General features: G+C 41.0%; 1 protein-coding gene across 4 annotated transcripts in view; it reads right to left on the reverse strand.

The window, feature by feature from the left end:
* The window catches only part of PITPNC1 (phosphatidylinositol transfer protein cytoplasmic 1), a 230,533-nt gene that overhangs the window by 114,914 nt on the left and 91,323 nt on the right, over window positions 1-24,296 (reverse strand). The window contains exon 1 of one of the 4 annotated variants that reach the window (XM_085893019.1): window positions 21,131-21,298. The exons of 1 other annotated variant lie outside the window; for it this stretch is intronic. The gene's annotated coding sequence lies outside the window, so the exon portion shown is untranslated. Of the gene's footprint in view, window positions 1-14,916; window positions 21,299-24,296 lie in introns of those variants that run through there. 2 more of the 4 variants (XM_085893018.1, XM_085893016.1) reach the window with 2 other exon arrangements.

The raw sequence follows: 24,296 nt of genomic DNA on the forward strand, positions 1-24,296 counted from the left end.
AGGTGAGCCTGAGCATTAATTTTCCACTAATGTGATGAAGGCCGTGCAATTATGCATTTGTACAGAGTGACCACAAGGTCTTTTTTAACAGGTGAACAATGATCAGTTATAAAGCCAGAAAGTTACAGTTACACCGTGTAAAGGAGAGATTACAATGGACAAGTGATTGACTGGGAACAGCCAGAAATCCTCAGACATGATATGCATGTCTAAGGAACAAATATGAATATCTACATATCTGTAGATAGTGCTTTAAAGTTACTGATGGTCCACTAGTAGCCATCCTGTACAGGCACTTAACATACAAACCATATTGGCTGACTCAAATTATTTGTGCAATTTGGTGTTGTTGAGACATCATATCCTCATCACATCAAATAGACTACAAAAGAGTTAAACACCGTTTGTTTTTACGTCTGCCACCGAAGGTGGACGGAGGTTATGTTTTCACCCGTGTTTTTTTGTGAACACGATATCTCAAAAAGTTATGGATGTATTCAAATGAAACTTGGTGGACAGGTTGGCTGTTTGACAAGAACGAATTGATTCGATTTTGGTAAGGTCAGGATCCGGATATGAGAATATTAAAAATGATTCTTCACCATCGAGAGATTTTTTCAAAAACGATATGTCGGACGATATCTCAAAAACGCTATGGACGGATTTGGACGAAACTTGGTGGATGAATTGGTCGGTGACAAGAACAAGCCAATTCGATTTTGGTTCATGTCCGGATGCAGATCCGGCCTATCAGTGGGATACACAACTGTTCAGCCTGGTGGAGTTATATGCTCTTCCAAGTACCGTTCGATTTGAAATTAGTGCAACTGTCTCGTCGAAAAGCATTCCAACATGATCTTAAACACCAATTACCTGGAACATTAGGATTTGCTGTTTCACCTTTTTTAGACATGAAAGAGATGGATCCTTCATGGAAGAAATAAGCCAAACAGTACATGGAAGTACATGCAGTACAGTTCAGTTCATAGACAGCAAAGCAAGTGTACGATATGATATGCAAATTAAATCACCGATTAGCAAATCCAATCCTCCTGAAAATCCCCATCCCTCTCTCACTCCTCTCTCCTGGGTTCACCTTTGTATGATATTATGGTGTGAAACGAATGTTGCAAAGTTAATTGGTGTCCGAATTACTATAACATGAATCTACAAGGACATAAAGCAAGCAAATAAAATACAAATACATGTGATAATGTCTCACTCTGCATTTACCGTATGCATTGTGTGATAGTCTGTGCTTCGTAAATTTACTGGGGGGGGTTTATTCTAAATGCACCAAAATGAAAGCAGAATAATGACTTACTTGTCTTAATTTATTTACGATTACCCAAGAGGCAGAACAATGAGTAATCTGTAATAGGTTGCTTATGAAAAGTAACCCTCCCAACAAGACTGTAGATTAACAGAAAGTAATGGCATTAGCTAGCTCGAATTAAATGATCTCGCAGGCATGCCGAACACTGATCTCTCAACTCATTTATAGCCAAAGAACTCTTTTATTCCCGACATTACAACTTGTGCTACAACTGCACATGTGGTTTGACCTTTCAAGCACAGAGAGAGTGCACAAAGTTCTGCAAACTGCACACTCCAGCTCATTACCTTTAAGGGTAAAGTAGCTTCGAGTGGGTGTCAGACACCATGGGAGAAACACAACCACAGAAAGCACATCCGTGAACGAGGTGTGGGGGAGGAAGTGGGGTGGGGGGGAGAGGGGGTGCGGATGGTGGGGCACGCGGATTGTTATCAGGATGACATTAAACTCAAAACTGCAATCGCATGGCAATAGGGCATCTCTTGCCAGTTCTCTCTTCTGTCCCAGGTGTGATCAATCGAGCGTTTGCTTCTCACTGAAAGCCAATTACCAAAGAGCAGGATCACGGTTCGGTGAAGTATCATGAGACGACCTGAAGAGAGTATCTCAAAGTTTTTTTCCGAATAAGTTTGCTTCGGCAAGCTGTAGAAGGGGGTCACGAAACTACGACCTCTGAATGTTCATCCCAATTTATAATATTTAATTTGAAAACCAGCGATTTAATATAATCTGCAGCAAAGACTTCACCATGACATCATCCTGCTCAGTGCTCACTTTGTGTAGTGCTTTAAAGTTACAGATTTACGAGTCAAGTGTAAGATTCAAATATTAACACAATACACCTAAAGTTTGTTGTGGGACAGACAAGGTGCAGAGTGTTATTGAATAAATGAAATGTTAACTTAGTTATTGTGTCATTGACTACAGCGCATTAAACACCACCGATAGTACAACTATCAATGAGCACCTCAACATGCCAGTTCTATTTGTGCAATCACCTTGGCTGCATTTTTTAGCCTCGCCGAAGGAGAGGATATTGCTTTTGGGTTCATTTGTTTGTTACTTGAAAAAATCGAAGATTTTTCAAGCATTTTCACAGTCTTTTTTGTTATTTTGTCTGTCTGTCTGTCTGTTTATCATCTGGAGATCACAATTTTAAACCGATCTTCAGGAAACTTCATCACATGGTCGAGTTTGTCACAAGGAAGAAGCCCATTGTTTTTGAGGTCAAAAAGTCAACACCGGCCAAAGGTCCAAAACTTTGGTGGCGTGAAATTTAAAGAGGATTTATATTTCAGATCAACGAATTCGACCAGCCAAATATTTTAAAGATCAACATGGACCAAAAGGTCAACATAGTCCCTAGGTCAACAATGAAGGTGGTATTTCTAAAATCCTCAATTTTCATCCGATTGGTTTGAAATTTGAAGAGGACTTATATTTCAGGTCACTGAATTCAACCTCCAATTATTTTTGAGGTCAACATGGACAAAAAGGTCAACATAGGCCGAATTTCTAAAATTGTCAATTTTCATCCGATTGACTGGAAATTTGAAGAGGAGTTGCATGTTTGGTCATTGAATTCAACCGCCAATTATTTTTGATGGATTTTGCAAGTACCGTGCTTTGCATGATGTGTTCTTGTTTGTTACTTGCAAAATCGATGATTTTTCAAGTATGTTGGTCAGTCGATTATGTTATTCTGTCTGTTTGGCTGTCTGTGTGTCAATCGCCTGCAGGTCACAAATTAAAACCGATCTTCATGAAACTTCACCAAGTTGTAGAGGTAGTCTCAACTGAGAAGCCGGTTGATTTTGAGTTGAAAGGTCAAAGGTCATCTTGAGGTCAAATTTCTAAAATCGTCACTTTTCATCCAATTGACTTGAAATTTGAACAAGATTTGCAAATTGCAACACTGAATTGGGAAACCAACTATTTTTGAGGTAAAAGCTTTCTTAAAGATCAACTCAAGGTTTGAGGTCAAAGGTCAACTCAAGGTCAGACTTGTAAAATCATCCATTTTTATGTGAGAAAGTCAATTTTCATCCGATTGACTTGAAAACTAAAGAGCAATTTCATAGCCTATTATATCACTGAATTTGGAAATCAACTAATTTTGAGGTCAAATGATCAAAGGTCAACTCAAAGTCAAACTTCTGAAATCATCAATTTCAATCTGAAAAAGAATCAATTTTCATCCGATTGACCTAAGCTTTGATTAAGATTGTCAATTTTAATCTTCATGAAATGGACAATGTGATGTGTCCATGGCAACCTTTGGAGAGGTGGGTGGATTGTGCACATATCGTGCTCTGTACGACGTCTTTTTCTTGTCTGTTTGATTGTTTGTTTGTCCACACAGAACTTTTGTGTTTTTCTACGCAATCAGTTGTGGGATTGAGACAAAATTTTCACCAAAGGTGTGACTACTAATGATGTAGAATGTTCGAATCATAATTATGACATCATAGGTCACGTGGAGTGGCAGCCATGTCGGAAAAAAACGGAAAAACTTTGGACCTTTGTATCTCTAAAACCACACCAAGGAAAAAAATTGAAACTTGGCAGATGGCAAGTTCTCCTCACGGAGAATAAGTGTGATTATTTATGATGTCATAGGTGCCTTAGTTATGATGTCATCAATGCCTATCTGGAATGCTACATATAATAACTATGAAAATTTTTGAGGGTCATCTAGGGATAAAATGGTCCACAGAAAAAACATTTGATAACGTCATCTGTCACGTGATTTGGCAGCCATATTGTTTTTAAAAAAAATAAACCTTCAAAATTCTTTTTCTCTCAAGTGGCTGAACAGATTGAGGTGAAAGTTTACAATTATGACCTCCTATTCATGAGGAACAAAAAGTTCACACACATGATGCCATAGGTCACATGATTTGGCAGCAATATTGGATTTACCCTAAAACCTATTAAAAAAAATCTTCTTCTCCAGAATGGCTGGACAGATCGAGGGGAAACTTCACAGAAATGTTCCCCAATCCTTGGGTGTAAAAGTTTAAGGAATAATTGATCGGTCACATGGTTTGGCAGCCATATTGGATAAAAACAAAAAATTAAACAAGTAGCGGTACATTCAAAGTGCACCGCCCCCATGCCAAATAAATAAATAACAAATCCTCCAGTACAAGACATCGCCGGGGCACCTTCGGCTCACGGCGATGCCACCTTGTAGCTCATGGAGTCAGAATTTGGAGGGAGTGGTGTACAATAATGTTTTCTCTGGAACCGCTTAATCAATTGACACGAAACTTCACAATTATGATTTTGTAGTGATGGGGAATACATATTTTAAATTTCAACTTGATCGGACGGACACATGGTCTGGCAACCAGAATTTTTTTATTTTTTTTCCTGATCTGGATTCTTTTTTTGTTTTTTTAATTTTTTTAATTAGGCTCACTTGGCTGTTCCTAGATGGGTTTGAGGGTGGAGGAGCAGCATCTGAAATGTGAATCTTTTCCAGGTTCCTCCGGATGACTTCATCTTTTATTTTTGTTTGTTCGGGTTCCTTCTAATTACTCCAATGCAGAACTGTACCAATTTGGTCTTCCATTTGATTTGAAGTGAATTTTTTTCATCCCATTCTAAATTCAATTGAATAATAATGAAAAACATCATGGGTCAGGGTCAGGTGTCCAATCAAAGTGTGGTTGCATCAAAGCGGGACATCTGATACTCGGTCATCACTGCCAGCAGTTATCAAGTGGCAGTTCTAATTATGTCTCTTATTAATTACATAGCACACCAGTACACAAACTTCACACAAAACTACACAAACACCACACACAAAGAGTCCTGGCGAGGGTCTGCAATCTCTGATTGCTCTTTTTCTTGTTTATACATATCATGGTTGCAACACCACATTCATCCGATTAAAAAAAAGAGTTCAACTTCACTAAAATAACAAAAATCATCAGCACAGCGATCGTCATGCCAAATTAAAGAGTAAATAAAATCCCTTCTTTCCATGCTGCCTGCAGCACAGTTCAAGTGAAAAAAATGTTTCATTTTTAAGAACCAATGTCCTTGAGTGAAAATATGATTAATACTGAAACAGTGATTGGATCAATACCTTCGATATTAAACACCATAAAGTGCTTTTGGGCTCGACAGCAAAGGTAAAGGACCATCTATCTATATGTGGCATGCACAAATGGGATGATTTGTTGGGGGGATTGCACAAAGATAACACAATGTTTGACTTCCACCTCTAAATACATAGTTACAACTGGAACGACACCCGGTAGAGCGCATACCTCCACCAGGCTGAACAGTGTACATTTTTCATGGTTTGCATCGAATAGGACGGATCTGCATCCGGACCAGAACCAAAACTCAATTGGCTTGTTCTTGTCACTTACCCAACTCATCCACCTAGTTTTGTCATAATCCATCCACAACTATTTGAGATATTGTGCTATATATCGCTTTTTGGCCCCATCTCTCAATGGTAAAGAATCAGTTTGAAAAAATTTTTTTAAACTCTCGGATCCGGGTCTTCACCAAAATCCAATCAATTCGTCCATGTCACACACCCAACCTGTCTGCCAAGTTTTGTTTGAATCGTCCACAACTTTTTGAGATATCCTGCATACAGTCAGACAGACAGACAGGGGTGAAAAAATAACCTCCATCCACGTTTTGTGGCGGAGATAAAAAAAACATCATCTGGATTCATACCCACAACCTCCAGGAATATCACTGTAGTGCTGTTACTGCTATGACGCCTTATCTACACTCAGTTTGAGGCAAACACGTGGAAACCAATCAGCAAATGGATTGTCAACTGAAGGCAACTGTATTAAGCTTTTCAAATCAAAGTTTATAGAACTCATACTGGACTCGAAGAATAACCACGTCACAATGGATTGTAGATGCATGAGGGAGGGGTAATGTACCAGCTCTACCAGTACTGGCTGCAGGTGGTGCCAATCCATAATTTATGGCTGACACTTTTTAATGACTTCAGGGAAACGTTGGATGGGCACTAAAATGCTAGCCATGAAATGGCAATACCACCAAAAATCAGTCACATCAAATTGGAAAGAAGCTTCCCTGCATACATTGTACGATTGTTGTTTTTTTCATTCGAGGGTCATGGAGGAGCTAGAAAACAGAATGAATCAGAAAGAAACAGAACACAAGGAACAGTGGAAAGAGAGGGGGTGAACACACCAACAGCAGGGATGAGCGACAAAATAGAGGGAGACTTGGAGAAATAAGAGATGTCGGAAAGACTGAGGGGTAGAGGTGTCTTTATATTCCCAGGATAACAAAATGGCGTGAAGAAGATGGTACAGCTACAAACTCTCAATCACAGTCGTGGAAGGCAAAACTGGAAACTTAGAAAGAGGAGGGGCTTGTAGAGGTTTAACGGGGGTAGAAAAGATCATGATTGTGGATGGGGAGGTGATCTGAGATGGTGGTGAACAGCCCGTCTTGAATCCCTGGAGGGAAGAATGCGACTTCGGAGACTGAGGATGTTGGTTCCACAGGCAGGTGTGAGAAAAGTGGAATGAGTGAGTGAGTATTAAATTTGTTTATTAAAATTAAAAAATTAAAAACACAGCAATCCCAATTTAGTAGGACTGACTTCATTTCAAAGTTGCTCTGCAATGACCTCATTGCAATTAATAGTTCGCTGCGACTTTCATCATCACTTTATATAACAAAATAGTTGTCACAATTAGCGACAGAAATGGCAATTATCTTGCGTACAAACCAGTCACATGGATAGTTAAAATTAATATACACCCATGGTGGCTCACATGTAAAATAAGAAGCTGCAAAACCCAAGAGAAATTAAATATTTCCATATTTAAATCACATTTCTCAAAGGAGCCACAGGCTAAAAAAAAGATCAAAAATATCCCAGGGCAGCTTCAGCACAAAAAGGATTTTAATAACTTTAAAGAAGTCTCAGATCGTTTTCTTTAAACATCTGTGGGTTGATTAATAAGGTCATGCCATAATATGCATGCAGTGTACCATGCTCATTAACATGAAAGTTAGTGCTTTGCAAATAGCCTCCCAGTGAAGAATACCTTGCCTCTTAGCTATCCAGCCTGGGTTTGAATCTCGGCCGAGCTATGAACTGTCATGTTGGAGTTCCGCGGGCAGGGTAAGTTGTTAATGTGTGTGCTATCCCTCGGATACACGTTGAACTGGGCGTCCTCTCCGCTGGCATTAGTTGGTGGATGTTAAAGAGCCTAGTGTTTTTTTACAAAGAGTATGCGAGCTATCGCCGACATCCTGAAGAAATAAAAACTCCCCTCTCCCCCCCCCCCCCAAGTAGGTGTTTTTTGCCAGTTCCTTCCAATCAAGGTTCATTATTCATATGGATCCAACAGAAAACTTTTATTGACATCTCCTGTGATGAGGCCAAAGTAGCCTCACAGTGCAGACAGGTCAGTAGCCTCTGTTTTTACTGACTCTCCTCTGTAACCTCATCCCTCAGACCTTCCTCAGCTCCTCCATGAAGCACACACATTCTTACAATCACCACATCCTGGTTAAACTTCCCAGAGCCAGGCTTTCTGCACACCTCTTCTCTTTTGTTTCCTCTTCTGCGCGTGTGGTTAAAATCTGAGCTCCTCGTTTCCACCTCATAAATCTGAGTTTTTCACACCGGACACGTCATATTTTATGTTATTGTGTCTGTCTAGGTGTTGCTGTTGCATCCCATGCTATATTTCATGTGAATTTGTTCGTTGTTTTTGATATTCATCTCGATTCGTATTGTTCAAGGCTTGACAGGGCCAATCTCTCGGTAGAAAGTATGAAAATTATTTGTCTCTGTGTTCCTCGTTTTGTTTTCATCTTCCAGAGTTTCTTGCTTCCACCTCCTCAGCATTTATCCTCACTTTAAAAAAAAAAATCAAAACAAACAAACAAAACAAGCAGTCATGGACTGGTACTTACGAAATCATCAACTTGACCTCTGACCTTGTCTAATAAAAGCTGTCTCAAGAGAAGGTAGCGACGCAAACCAGAAGTTTCTATGATGATTCTGTACCAAACCTCTCATAAAACATCCGATTTTTACCAGAATTTTGACAACCGAGTATTAAGCATACTTAACCGTTACCAAAAGTGAAGACAGGATTGAAATTGACTTTAAAACGAGCACATAATGCTGTGTGTTACAATCCCCCTCATTAGCATAATCTTCAGTTAAGCCTCAGATACTACACCCAACATGAATCTCATAAAACATCCGATTTTTACCAGAATTTCGACAACCGAGTGTTTAGCATACCTAGCCATTACCAAAAGTGAAAACAGAATTGCGATCCGAGTTAAAACGAATTCATAACGTCGACCGAAGCAAAAATCTCCATTTCTCCACGCAATTATTTAATATTATTTTATCAAAGTCACAAAACCGTAATATTCGGCCATCCACCGATAATCTTTACATAATCTGATGGCTTAGCGAGTCAGGCATGCGACGATAACCTTTATTGGGATAAAAAATGACTTTTAAACACCAACTTTATCGAAAACACCGTCAGCGCGCATACGCTAAACGTTTACGTGACTCAATGACGCGTCTGCTCGAGCGCGCTGCACCACGTGACGAGCCGTGATGCGGTGAGTGAAATATTTTTTTATACAATCTTAAAACGTCTCCAAAACTTCCGATTTTTACCAGAATTTCGACAACCGAATGTTAAGCATCCTAAGCGATCGCAAAAACCGAAGACAAAATTAAAATCGAAGTTAAAACGAACTCGTAACATCGACCAAAGCAAAAATACTCCATTTCTCCACATGAATTTACGGAATTATGTTTGACCTCACTGTGACCTTGACCTTTGACCGATTTTGACCAAAATCTAATCAGCGCTAGCCATCGCCCTCCTGAATCACGTGGTGCGATTTGACATTGGTAGCTTCTTCCATTCTCGAGTTATCGTGCCTACAAACAAACAAACACACACATAAACAAACACACAAACAGAGGATGGAAGTCATCAATATACTTACGAAATCTTTAGATTTCGTAAGTAACAAATCTATATTTTTAATTCCTTAACGATTCTCATTTCGACTTTAATTTCCTTCTGCTTCTGGTTTGACATTCCCCTACCCCCTCTCTTTTCTCAATATCTCCAAACTGAATATACATTAAACACAAGAAGGGCACTCGGTATAGCGCATACCTCCTCCACAAAATGCCTGATCCACGAGAACATATCGAGCTCAATAAATTTTTGAAAATTCGTGCAATATATCGTTTTTGGCCCTATCTCTCAATGGTGAAGAATCACTTTAAAAATTAAGTAATTCTCGTATCCGGATCGGGATTCGGATCTTCACCAAAATTGAATCTGTTTATCCTTGTCACACACCCAACCTGTCCACCAAGTTTAAACCGAATCTGTCCATAGATTTTTGAGATATTGTGCCTATATATGCTTGAGCTCCATCTCTTAATGATGATGAATCATTAAAAAAACATTATGGGATCCAGATCAGGATTTGGATCTTCAATAAAAATTGAATCAATTCTTCCTTGTCACATACTCAACGCGTCCACCAAGTTTCATTCGAATTTGTCCACAACTTTTTTGAGATATCGTGCTATATATCATTTTTGGCCCTATCTCTTGATGGTGAAGAATGACTTTAAAAATTCTAGTGGTCGGATTCATATCCGGATCTTCACCAAAATCTAATTAGTTCGTCCTTGTCGCACACCAAACATGTCCACAAAATTTCATCCGAATCCATCCACAACTTTTTGAGACATCCTGCACACAAACAAACAGACAGGCAAACAGACAGACAGGGGTGAAAACATAACCTCCTTTAGCCCTTGGTGGCAGAGGTAACAAATGCTCCATTCCTCCTTTAAAAGTATTTGCAACTAATTTGAAAATGCATTTCAACCCTTGTATATCTCATTGAGAAATGCTATGCATTTTCCTTCTGCACCATATGTCTTCTTCTTCTTCACAAGGGTTATTTTTCAAAGGTGTCTGTCAGTTTGGCACCTGGTCCACCAATCAACAACCACACATCCAGCACTGTTTCTCCATGCATTCATCAAGGGATCTTATCTCCCATCTCAAGATCTTTCTCTCCATTTCACAAAGTCGGGAATCTGGAAAATAATATCAATGGCAGGTTATGATGATTCTGGTTAAATTTAGACTGTTTTAAAAGGAATCAGAGTAAACCATTGCTGGGGCTGTGTTACATACTTACCATGAATAGCAGGCATGTTCCAGAGGTATTGTGGGTAACATTTGAAATGTACATATGATGCACATATTCACAAGTTGGTCATCTTTCATTATCCCGTGGATGAAAAGAGAAAAGCGGGATTAAGCAATTGGCTAACTTTGTCTGTCTGGCTGTCCTTCTGTCTACAAATGCCAGTTCATGATCGAGGAACAACTGGATTGCAATTAAATGTAATATTCTGAAAATGAATCGGAACATGAATCACAAAACAAACCTGTCGTTTAGCAGTACTTTGGCTCTGAATTTGGACCAAATCGCACATGTGTAGAGAGGAGTGAGAAAATTTTTGTTTTTACTCTGTCTGCCTGCCTGGCAGTCAAACAAAATTGGAAAAACATTCCAAACAGGAAACTTTCTGTTTTTAAGGACATCATAAAGGATGCAAAAAAAGGCACAAAGAACTGATGTAATGTGTTAAATAAGGTGGTTTAAAAGACACTGCATCAATGGTGGTAAACTCTCCAAAATTTGTTTTCCACAACCTTTAAAATTTTTGGTTAATTTCAATTTAATTATACACTTGAACACTGTAGAACACAAATCACCTTTTTGACACTTTCAAAACCCTTCCGTTTAGCAGCAGGGAATAAGATATTACTCTATTTTACATAATCATGACCAATTAAATTTGCTGCTCGCAGACCCTGCCCATGTCCTTGTTTCTCAAGACTGTGTGGTGTAAGGCGTTCTTTGAACACTCCAGTTAAGTATAGCAGTTGTCATTGTGTGAGGTGTAAGTAAAATCTAATTTAGAGATTTTTTTTAAAACAACACAATCAATACTGTTCTACAAACGTTGATTGTAAGGCACAGTTGAGATAGACACCTCTGAACAAGGTGGTAACTTTGGCAGTGGTCCACTCACAAGAGTTGTCTGATATATTCAAGTGTTATAAGAAGCTTGCCAACTGTGATCCTCTTTACATACTATGGTGCCATTTACAAACAGGGTGGCTGTTTCATTGTAACAACATCAGGACTTTTCTAAGTTTACAGTTTCTTCTCAGCTCAAATGACGTGGCTGCCACCTCCTGAATCGGGGATAGCATTTGTGCCTCGATAGGTTATGAGCTTTAAAATAAAACAATTTAGATGTAAAACGAGATTTTTCCAAGGATGGTCCTGACTTCTGAACATTGCTGAGAGAAGCAACTGCTGTTGAGTAACCGGTACTGAATCCAAACTGATGATGAGAGATCAGACTGTTTGAAAAAGAGGAAATATTTGACATCGGCAGCAATGATGGATTCCATGACTTTGATTGTAGTTGTAAGCAAGCCTGCTGGCCTCTATTTGAGAGGATGTGGTTTTGCACCCTTTCAGGAATGCAAGTGCTTCCACCCTTTTATAAGTAGTGGACTTTGAGGCAGACAGGAAGCCAAAGGAGGACAGGCTGAAGCAAGCATGCAAAGGAGAAGCAAAGGTTGGGACTTTTTCCATGTCCTTGAAAACACTTTTGCTCCTCTTTTCTCTGGTTTGCGGAAGTGCTTAATGGAGACTGGTCAATAGCACTATTCCTTTCAGGACCTCAAAAAAGCATTGCACCATTATCTCATGTCATTCCCCCATATCTTTTATAACTCTATTCCATCCATACATCCATTGGGACCATACTCTGTCCAGAGCGTTGGTGCTGCTTAAGCAGTCTACTTGGCTATTGGACACAATCCTGGACGGGTCGCCACTCCGACACAGTATACCAGCAAGCTGGCACCATTTTGCCAACCTCAGAAGGATATCAGGCTGAGTTAACCCCACCTGGTATTAATTCAACAGCCAAGCAGGGTTTGATCTCAGGACTCTCAGATCCCAAGTCCCCCATTCTAGCCATTAAGCCAACACCAAGTATATAACTCTATTGACCCTACCTAATCCAACCTTCTTGCTTGCAGGTTACTGTGTCTTGTGTCCCCCCCCCCCTCCTCTCTTCATCTTTGTTCCCTTGCTGGTTTTGTCTATCTGTGGCCTCATTATCAGTGTGGTGCCATTTTGACTTCTCTCTCTTCACTCTTTCTTCAGCATAGTTTCTGTGTATACCAAAAATCCCACTTTGGGCTGATTATATCTCCTAACTGGATTCTAAGGCTGACCAACACCATGGAATACACTGCAGAGCCAAGCCCATTCTGGGCCATGTAAATAAAGTTCCTTATGGTGTCCAAGGCCTTCATCCACAGTATTGTGAAGGGCTTGTGTAGCAGCTTCCTATCTTGATCAAGTGGAGGCAGTCAAGTGCAAGGCCATTTATATTTTTGACATCTCTTCGTGGGAGAGTGTGTCCTTTGGTATGCTTTTCATCCACTGCAGGCAGGTTGTTAGTTTCTCAATAATCCATTGCCTCACTTATGTCCTTACTCTCATGCCTCTCTACCCACTGTCCACCGAGCCACCCCACTGGGTCACACGCATGATTCCAGAAGCTCACACTTGGTTTCCCTCCCCATGTCTAAGATGTAACTTCGTCTCTATTCTGTCACCCCTGTTCTCTGGTCTGTGGAACTGACTCCCTGTTTCTGTTGCCTCATTGCTCTTCTCTCCAGCCTTAAAGGAAGGCCATCGATCGTCACCTATTGATTTCTCCCATACTCATCCCTGATCTCTTCTATTTTTACTGAGCCTCTCCTTCTCCTCCCCTTTTTGCCGTAGTTTTAAACCATAACTCTAACGCTGCTGCTCAACTATATCGCTTGTGATTTGTCTGTGCATTTCCATCTGCTTGTTCCCCTTTTACCATTATCAGTTTATAAACCTGTAGCCCTGTTTATCTCCCACAATGAGCTGAGACTTCCTCAGAACACATTCCTCTTGTAGCACATTTCAGCTCGATCTCCTTTGACAGTAAACTATATTCTGAGAAATCGAATGTTCGTCTTGGGACACTCCCTGCAGGGAGATTCTTATGTCAGAGCCACATATAAAATGTTATCAACTTTGCTTTCACCGACATTTTATATTTAGAACGTTATGCATAAGCTACTATATGCACAAAGCATGCAAGAAAAGTGCAGTGCTGGATAAAAAGAAAAAGAGGAAAAAACAAAACAGACCGTGAGTTTAAATTTTCAAGATATCATTCAAAAACCTTTCACTCTTAGGCATACCTCCACATATTTCCTGACAAATATAAATTACATTTGGCACCGTGCTTTGGTGGATATTGTGTGCAGAAAAAAAAGTACAAAGAATCATTGTGGGAGAAGCTTTCGATCAAAATAGCTTTGGTGCTTTGAAGCAAAATAAAATAGAATTCCAGCAGCCTTGAGTATGCAATCTAACAGGACCCATTCACCCAAAGAGAATTATAAATAGTCCTCAACACTCTCTAATGTGAACCATTACCGGAGTTGGCTGTTCATCCTGGGTCTTGAAACCAATTTCCAAATATAGAATTTAACAAGTATGTTGGTAAATGAATTGGTAATGAATTAATTGACCCTGGGAATTCCTGTGCCTAAGAATAGCATGCAAGTGAAACATCCATTATTGCTTTGTGTAATTAAACTTGCAAGCAGAATGGAGATTACCATGTATTCGACTGGAGAAGGAAAAGAAATGAGGAAGATTGGATAGTGTAAAAGGAAGGTTGTTATTTGTTTTATTTTTATACATCGTCAAGGCTTGTGGAAGAGCTGGAACCCAGAACGGATCAGGATGCAACGTAACAAAAGGAACATCAGAAAGAGAGAGAGAGAGAGAGAGAGAGAGAGAGAGAGAGAGAGAGAGAGAGAGAGAGAGAGAGAGAGAGAGAGAGAGAGAGAGAGAGAGAGAGAGAGAGAGAGAGAGAGAGAGAGAGAGAGAGAGAGAGAGAAGGGAGATATGTCAATAGCAGAGCAGAAGGACAAAACAGGGAGATGGAGAAACAAGGGATGTGGGTAATGATGAGGAGTAGGGGAGAATGCAAGTGGTGGACAAGATGGATGCAGGAACAAAATTTGGGGAGGAGAGATGGGGTTGTTTAATGGGTGTAGAAAAGATCATCGTTTTGGATGGGGGATGACCTGAGATGGTGGTGAGCAGCCATTTGGAACACCTAGAGGGAAGAGTGAGATTGAAGAGAGTGTGGAAGTTGGTTCCACAGGGAGGAAAAAAAAGAACAAATGAGGGGAGGTGAGCAAATATTCTGAATTTTTGAAGTTTTACTTGAAGGATGTTGCTTGTTGGACCACATGATGTGCTCTGCAAGTACATGAGTTGTTGGGGTGGGGGGGGTGGGGAGAGGAGAGGGACAAAGCATGGAGATGTATGATGTAAGACCAGAAGATGTAAGACCAGAAAGGAGGTGGAAGAAGACAGAAATCACCGACCTGTCAGTGGAGGCAAAATAAATCGGCCCATAGACTCAGCTTCATCATGTAAGATTCCAATGATCTTGAAGGCTTCCAATGTTATGGATCTATCGAGTGCAGCCTGTGGCTGATGGTTGCATCATTGGTTTGGACGCGGCTATGCCACTGATGCAGTGTCCCTCTTATCAGTACAGTGGTGCTCATTTTGGCAACCTCGGAAGGATGACGGCTCCGTCAACCTTCTGGTGTATTTTTAATTCAGCGGCCAACAGGGCTTGAACTCAGGACCCAAGGATCTCTAGCCACCACCCTAACCACTAAGCCAACACCAGGCTTATGATATGGATAAACATGTCTATTTTATGTATTGTTATTTGGCTGAGCAGAGTCTTAGCAGGATGCAAGTAATCCACCTGTTTATCTTAACATGAGAACAAATATCAAACAACATGCGCAGGTATATTTACCTGTGGACAGTTGCACGAAGCATGAAATGCTGTAAAGTCGAGAAACCTTTTTTCCCCTGCAATTAATTCTGCCTCTGGCATTCCCAGCGACATGTTTACGCTGCACACAAGTAACACCATTTTTGTCAATGCCAGTTTTGCTCATTTACTCAACGGACTGAAAAAGGAATAATGCATTTCTAGGATAATTTTTCTGGCATGGCGCATCAATTTTCAGGGTAATAACAAGTCTTCCACTAGACATATGCCTCGGGCAGCTATTCCTGGATCTCCATCCATTCTAGATCCCTTGGAATCCAGGAGTATAGAAGCAAAGAATTCCATCAGTAACAAGGAAAAGTAAAACGTAGTAAAGATATTCATTAAATTATGTCAAAGAGGTTGAAACCATGGAAATGGTGAATCAAGAGGGTTTCGTAGAAGTTGGGAAACAGAGCCTTGCGTTAATTTCAAAAAATATGCAAAAAAAAAAACTGATCTTGAAATGATCAGCACCTGATAACTTCTGACTGTAAGAAATAAACCGAGTGTTGGCGAACGGTTAAGGTGGCTGGCTTAAGATCTTCGGGTTTTGAGTTTGAGCTCATCTTACTGTTAAATAACACGAGGTGAGTTGACTCAACCTATCATCTCTTAAGAGGTCGGTAAAATGAGTACCACATTATTGGAAACAGGGGGCACTACATCAGCAGCACAGCTGCACTCCCAGCAAAGATGCATCCAGCAACCATAGACTGCAAATGAAATAACAAAACTGTAATAAATACCAAAGAATTTCAAGCAAATGAGACATCCAGCTCAACTTCTCTTTGATGGATTTTGCACTCAATGATTCAGAGATAATGTATTCAGCTCCACCAACAAGTTTTCAGCACCATTGGATGCGAAATGAAGATATTCAACAATTTCATATGACCAATTAACTATTCTACCACCAAAATATGCATATGGGTTCATTATTTTATTTTTTTGGGATACATTGTCGAGGCTCGTATGACTGAGAGTAAACACACAATGCACAGCAAGGGGGGCATGAGACAAGAGGGGCAGGAGAGGGAAGGACAAAACAATGGGGAACAGAGACATTCGGAGATCTGCAGAAGGGAGAGGGATGGGGGGGGACACGGGGTATACAAGATGGACACCACTGGGACTTTCAGGAAGGAAAATAAGGAATTGGAAGGAGGTGGGTTTGGGGTGGATTAAAGGGGGTTGTAAAGGTCAAGATTTTGGATGGGGAAAGACATGAGATGGTGGTGAACAGCTGTTTTGAAGACCTGGAGGGAAGATTGAAGAGAGTGTGGGCGTTTATTCCAAAAGGCAGAAAAAGAGGAATGAAAGAGTGAAGATGAGCAGTGATTCGAGATTTTGGAAGTTTTACCACAAGGGGCTTGCTGGCGGACCTTGAGCACCCTGTAGAAATATGGGCGGGACACATCGCAGACAGAGCAGGGGGGGGGAGACCGGAGAGGAGATGGTAGAAGACAGAAAGACCACTGACCTACCTGGAGTGAGACAGTGAGAGGCCCAAAGACTTAGCCTCACCAGGGAAGACATCAATGATCCTAAATGCCTTGGTTTTCACAGCATGAAGCTGAGAGGGGTGAGAGGCAAGAACACCAGACTAGAGGGGAGAGCAGTACTCCATCAGGCTGCAGATGAAAGATTTGTATGTGGTCAGGAGCTCAGGTGGGCCAAGGAAGGACTTTGAATGACTGAGGATTCCCAGTCGGCGACTGGCTTTGGAGGCTAGGTTGGGAATGTGGCTTTCCCAGGAAAGATCATGGCAGATAGTGAGACCCAGAAACTTGAATGAAAGGACTTCTTCCAGAGGATTGTTGAGAAAGTAGAAGGGGGGAGGGGTTCTAAACGGTCCTTTCGGAGAGACAGAGTGAGAGTGTCAGATTTGTCCGGATTGAAAGACATGTTCCATGTGTTGGACAAGTTTGTGATTTTATCCAAATCTGCAGAGAGCAAAGAAGGTGCTGCTTGCGAGTCTGAGGGATGACAGATGGTACGACAGAGGCTGGAGTCATCAGCAAAGAGATAAAGAGGATTTTTCAGAGAGTCGGAGAGATCATTGATGAAAACCAGAAAAAGAACAGGGCCCAGAACGCTGCCTTGAGGAACTCCAGCCTGGACAGGAAGAGGGGATGAGAGAACTCCATTTAGGGCCACACGTTGGCTTCAACAGGCGAGGACGTCTACGAGCCATGAGTGGAGATGACCTTGTATGAGATAGGAAGAGAGATTGGTGAGCAGGGCAGGGTACCAGACCGTGTCAGAAGCACGTGATATGTCGAGGGAAATTGCTCTGATTTAATGCCTGGCATTGAATACCTCCATGCATTGTTGGGAGAGCAGAAGCAGCAATTCCAGGATAGGGTGACCTGGTCTGAAACCAAATTGTTGATCGGAAATCAAGCCATTGGAGACGAGGAAGGATTTGATATCTAAAGCGATGATGGATTCCATAACCTTGCTGATGATTGGGAGAAGTCTGATGGGTCTGTAGTTGCAGGGATCTGTTTTTGCTCCTTTTTTATGCAGAGCAGTAATGTTTGCTGATTTCCAAGCAGATGGCAGATGACCTTGAGCAAATAAGAGGGTGAATAGAACAGAGAGCGGTTGAGCAAGAGCAGAGGAGCAGGTTTAGTGGAAATGTGGGCTGATGCTGTCTGGACCAGTTGCAGAATTTGAGTCGAGGTTTGACAGCAAGCTCTTCACTTTGTCAGTAGAAAAGGACACAGAGTCCAGTGACAGTTTGGTGCAACTGGTAACGTGGGTACAGAAAGCGATGGGTTTCGGACACAAGATTTGGATGCAAACACCAAGTTTAGGCATTCAGCCTTTTCACGTGCGGTATCAGCTGTGCAGCCATTTGAGGTAAGGGAGCGGATGGAGGGGGAACATACACCAGAAATAGATTTGATTAAATGCCACCATGATTTGGAGGAAGGAGAAAGGTTTGAGAGTTCAGACTTGAGATTAGAAAGATGTTGTTTTCTGGCTCTCCTGAGGGTAGACACACACTTTTTTCGAGCTTTATGGAAGGAATTGAGATTACCCTCAGTTGGGTTTGCTTTCCATGAGGCACAGGCAAGTTGTTTCAGGACAACTACCTCTCCACAAGCTTCAGTGAACCACGGGCAAGAGGAAGGGTAGGACAACTGAAGACGAGATGGGATAAATCTGCGCATGAGGGAGAGCAAGTTTCTTTGAAAGAATTCCCAGAATGAGTTGATGTTAGAGAAAGTAGCGATGGGAGACCAGTCAAGAAGTTTGATGGCTGTTTGAAGACCCTGCCAGTCAGCCTGAGTGAAATTCCAGACTCGACGACTATGAGGTGGTTCTCTAATAAGAGCCAGAGAGATGTCCACTTTGCCAAACATGTGTTCAGAAGAATCAATTGGAACGGAGGAAGAACAGCAGATATTTTCAGGGTAATTTTTCAAAATCAGATCCAGAAGAGATGGACTACCGTTAATTGAGATCCGGGTCGGGAAGTTGACCATTGAGCCGATTCCAATGAATCGCTGAAGTCTTTTTCTGAAGTGCCATGGAAGGTGAGAGAGGGACCGACACCCAGCCAACTGGCATGATGACAATTCAAGTCACCGTACATGAGGAAGAGAGAGTTTGGATAAGAAGATAGAAGTTGGTCCATGTTTTCGGATAGTGAGGTGTAGATGGAGTCATCACTGTTTGGTGGATGGCGCAGCACACATATAAACATGAGGTGGGAGTGGAGAGAAGCTGTAGTCAGAGGTATTCTTGGGGGTGTGGGGGAGTGAGGGCAGTGCATGGAGATTGAGGAATGGAGTCTTTGATGAAGAGAGCAACTCCTCCACCAGGATGAGGCTCAGGTCTGTCATACTGGAGGAGTGAGTAACCAGCGAGAGATACTTGGGAGTCAGAGATGTCTTCAGGGAGGAAAGTTTCTGTAAGGCAGATGATGTCTGGTTTGTCAGTGGCAACCTGTATGGAAAGATCTGGCAGTTTGAGTGAAGGCCCCAAATATTTGAGGTCCACCCTGTCAATGAAGAGGAAGGAAAGGAGGCTTTGGGTACAGGGGAGGGAGGGGGAGGGTAGGACAATGTCGGAGGGGGGATGTAAGGAGAGTTGTTGAAAGTGCGGGGGGTTGCAGAAGAGCTTGGGGAGGGAGCCGGATGAGGAGGAGAAAAGGCTCTGTGGTGCTGGATTGAGGTAAGAGAGGGGGCAGAAGGCAGTGGAGGATTTGAGGAGGGAGAGTGATGACACAGAGGAGAGAGGGCAGGGGAAGGAGGGAGCTTTGTTTATGTGAAGGGGGGCAGCTTTGAGAAGGGTGAGTGAGGGGTGAATGGAGGGAGTTGAGGGAGAAAGGTGAAGGGGGAGTTTGTGAGAAATGTGAGAGGGAAGCTTGGAGGGGAAAGAGTTTGATGGTTGCTTTGAGAGTGAGGGGTGAGAGAGGTGAATTGGCACTGAAGTTGGAAAAAAATGACGATTGATGGAAAGCGAACATACATAGCAAACTGGGGTTCTTTTAATTTTTAGTTCAGAAATGCGACTAAAGACATTTCTTGAGGGGTGCAATAAAGGCGAATTGAGAGAATGGAGAGAAGAAACATTGTAACAGTTGGACTTTTTAGACAAGGTATAAAGGAAAAGTCGAATTGAGAGCAGTTTGTTGAAATAGAAAAAGAGTTGTGAATTATGATACAGTTATGAGAACCACACGTGTGAAAGAGGAAGATGAAGCATTAAAAGAGACCGTTTTTATTAGTAGTATTATTATTTATTTATTTTTGATAGAGGTTGCATAAGATTAGGTAAAGGAAAGGTTGAAGAAAAGATCGTGAGGTGAATGGTGAATTTGGATCGGTAAACGCAGAGGGTCGAAACAGATCACGTGGTTATGGGAGGATCACGTGGTTACAGGAGGTGTAGTGTCAAAAGTGAATTTATTTATTTATTTAAAAAAAATAAGGATTGCATAAGATTCAGAAAAGGAAAGGTTGAAGTAAAATTGTGGAGGTGTATGGTGAATTTGGAACGGTAAACACAGAGTGAAACTGATGGATCGATGAAAAGTATCAGGAAGAGGGTAGAGAGACATGTGGTTGCAAGAGGTGCATCGATGGAAAGGATAAAAGGAATTTTAATTTTTTTTGACGGACTTTGAAGATTAGGTAAGATTAGGGAATGGAAGGTTTTAGGAAGAAATTGTGAAGGTAATGGTGAGTGGGTCAGCTCAAGTAGAAAAAATATGGTGTGACGGCATGGGGAGGAGGAAGAAGAAGGATCGGTACTCGTGGGTATGGAGAAAGAAAGGGTTGTTTTCATTTTTTATTTTTTAAAAAATTAAGACAAGACACAGAGTGTGAAGTTGGGAGGGAATAGATGGGGGGGCGTGGGGAAAGTGGGGAAAATAGGAATTGGTGGTATCGGGAGAGAATACAAATAAAAATGATCGTACACTTAGACGGTAAGGACGGATAGGCCCCAAGGAACCGGGTAAGACAAGGTCGACAAAAACTCACAAAATAGCATGATTTTTGAAACAAAACTGAACTAGAAACACACAGTAACATGTAGGTGAGAACATAAACACTTAAAATGAGACATATAACGACTGGAAACTTAACTTTGAGAAAGTCGGCAGAGACCCCTGAGAGAACCAGCCATCGCCACAACCCCAGAACTGGAAGTCAATTCTGCTAAAATGTAAAAAAAAATATTCAAGAATGACTTCAAATGCATGTGCATATCTGTTGCGCATCTCTCACTTCCCATAACTTGTGCTCTGCTGAACCAACTGATAACCTTCATAGTTGTCTATCCTATTCATCTCTATAAAGCTATCAAGAATAAAAGACAGGCACCACTTTCAGAGCAATTGCTCAGGTGTAAGGCTCGGGGTCTGACATTCTGACTCCTAAATGGTCTTCTTCCGTAACTCTGCGGACAATGCGTGTCAGATGTTAAATACCCTAAAAGAGGAGGGGTGAGAGGGCGAGGGATGGGAAAAGTGAAAAAGGGGGACGGGGCGTCAATTGCTTGCAATTGAGGCAAAATGAACGGAATTTTCACCATTGCCTTGAAATGTCTTACTTCGTCAACAGTTTTGGTTGGGACTTTGCTCTTCATGTACCCATTCACATACCTAGGCAATGACATCCTCGTTTGACATGCCAGAAAGTTTAATGATGAACTGAGCTTTGCACTCTTGGTGTAGCCATCCTCATCTCATGTTCCAATGTGTCTATATATGCCCAGGCTGACAAATGCTTTTCCTAGAGAATGGAAATTATTAATCTAAGGTTCTGTGCATTTACACAGGAATAACAAAAATATTTTCTAATTATATTACTACAGGTCGTTTTTCCACATTTTACTTTACCGATGTAGCATTTCCCTGCAGGTGTAGCTAATTGATGGGATTATAAGCTGCAGTGACTGATTGGCTGGACATATTTGCATCAATCTGGTTGACATGAATGTGATAAAGTTTTAACAATATGTTCAAGATACAGTGGTTATCTTGTGCACATTAATCTTAGTCAAGCAAATAAATCAATCTTCATTTGACAAAACAGCTCATCAAGCAGTTTTCACAGAAACAAAATAACAAATTTGATTCTAAAATTGAAATAACAGACTTTGATTCAACCACCATAAAACCTTGTAATGTGAATCAAACATACAAATCCTACTTATTTGACTTATGAGGATGCTTTGACTAATGGCAGGCCTGCTTTACTTATGAATGCCATGTTACTTACCAATCCACAGCAGATTCAACACACAACAGTGGATGGTAAACTCATCCAGGTGTTTTTTTTTTTCATTCATGGGAAGGTCAGTCACACCTGACTTCTGGTTGCATCCTTTCTGGGGAGATGGCATGCAGATGAGACCCTCAATTGTCTTTCCTGCCCCTAGTTGATCAGGGCAGGATGGTTGAATTTTGACATTATAATTGCCACATAATGACCTCCTCTTTTCAAAGATATGGTGGCATCTTTGACATTTATCAGTGAATGCGAGATGACACAGCTAGCTTAATATCCCATCCAAATGGCAGGATACATATTGATTCATTGTCTTTCAATGTGTACATTGAGGATTGAAGACACAAATCAAAATGAAATAATCTTCCTCATTTATCAGAAACACAGATATTAGATATTAATCTCCGCAACCCCCCCCACCTCGGCTCATTTACACAGATAATATGAAACAGCACCCTCGTAACCAAAGCCTGCTCCATTTCTGATCGATGGATGGTGGCCAAGTTGCATCCTAAAAAGGATTGTAAGAACACATTCTTGTGCGATGAACTGTTGTTGGGCATTTTATCTATCCCATTCATTTATCTCTGCCACCGAAGGTGAAGGAGGTGATGTTTTCACCCCTTTCTGTCTGTCTATTTGTTACTTACAAAATCGAAGATTTTTCAAGTATATTGGTTGGTCGATTTTGATATTCTGTCTATCTGTCTGTTTAGCACCTATAGGTCAGAATTTTAATCCGATCTTCACGAAACTTCACCACATGGCAGAGTTTGTCATAAGGAAGAAGTCTATTGTTTTTGAGGTCAAAAGGTCTACGTAGGCCCAAAGTCAACAACTAAGGTAGTATTTCTAAAATACTCAATTTTCATCTGATTGACTTGAAATTTGAAGAGGATTTATATTTCAGGTTAATAAATTCAACCTGTGAAATATTTTTGAGGTCAACATAGACCAAAAGGTCAAAATAGGCCCAAGGTCAACAACTTAGGTGGTATTTCTAAAATCCTCAATTTTCATCTGATTGGCTTGAAATTTGAAGAGGATTTATATTTCAGGTCACTGAATTCAACGAGACAATTATTTTTGAGGTCAAATTTGTTGTTTGGATTTTGCAAGTATTATGCTCTGCACGACGTCTTCTTGTTAATTGTCAGAATCCTTCATATTTCGGCAATTATGTTGGTTGGTTGGTTGTGTGTGTGTCATTCTGTGTGTCTGTCTGTCTGTCTGTTTGTTTGTGTGTTTGTTTACCGTGTAGCAGCCACACCATTTCAGCAATCATGACCAAACTGGGTAGAGACGTCGGTCATGGTCCAACTTAGACACTTGTAGTTTTTGGTGAATCTAGGTCAAAGGTCAAGGTCAAGGTCACCGAAAAACCGAAATTCTTATTTTCGCAATAAAGTCCGCTAAAATGGTCATATCAACTTCAAGCCAAATCCAAAATGTGCAGCTTCCAATACTGCATCCAGCCATATGTCTCATTGGGGTGTCACACCAACACGCTTCTTAGCGGTCGAGGGTCGAATGTCAGGGGGGGTCAGGTCAAAACTTTCAAATTGCGATAAAAACGCCATTTCAAGTCCGATTGACTTCCAAGTTATGATCATGACCAAACTAAGTGCTATAACTCATTAAACAGGAGCACTATCAACTTATAAGAACCAAATTGATTTCCAGGTTTTTGTTCTTTCAGAGATCATGGAGATATGACAAAGTTATTCCAGCAATTTCTTGCTCAACAAGCAATTTTTTGTTTGTTTGTGTGCAGGAAATCTCTAAGAGTTGTGGACGGATCCGGATTAAATTTTGGGGACCAGTTGGGTGTATGACATGCAGGAACTCATTCGATTTTGGTGAAGATCTGGATCCGGATCTGGCGACTAAAAATTTTTAAGTGATTCTTTACCATCGAGGGATAGGGCCAAAAACGATATACAGTATAGCACGATATCTAAAAAAGTTGTGGACAGATTTGGATGAAAATTGGTGGACTGGTTGGTTGTGTGACAAGAACGAATAGATTCGATTTTGTTGAAGATACGAATCCGGATATGGATACGAGATTTATTTCATTTTCGAAGTGATTCTTCACCATTGAGAGATAGGGCCAAAAACGATATATAGCATGATATTTCAAAAATGTATTAGGCCCGAT

The sequence above is a fragment of the Eptatretus burgeri genome, chromosome 8 (assembly GCF_056783735.1).
Source record: "Eptatretus burgeri isolate ZD-2024b chromosome 8, Ebu_testis_v1, whole genome shotgun sequence".
Lineage (NCBI taxonomy): Eukaryota > Metazoa > Chordata > Myxini > Myxiniformes > Myxinidae > Eptatretus > Eptatretus burgeri.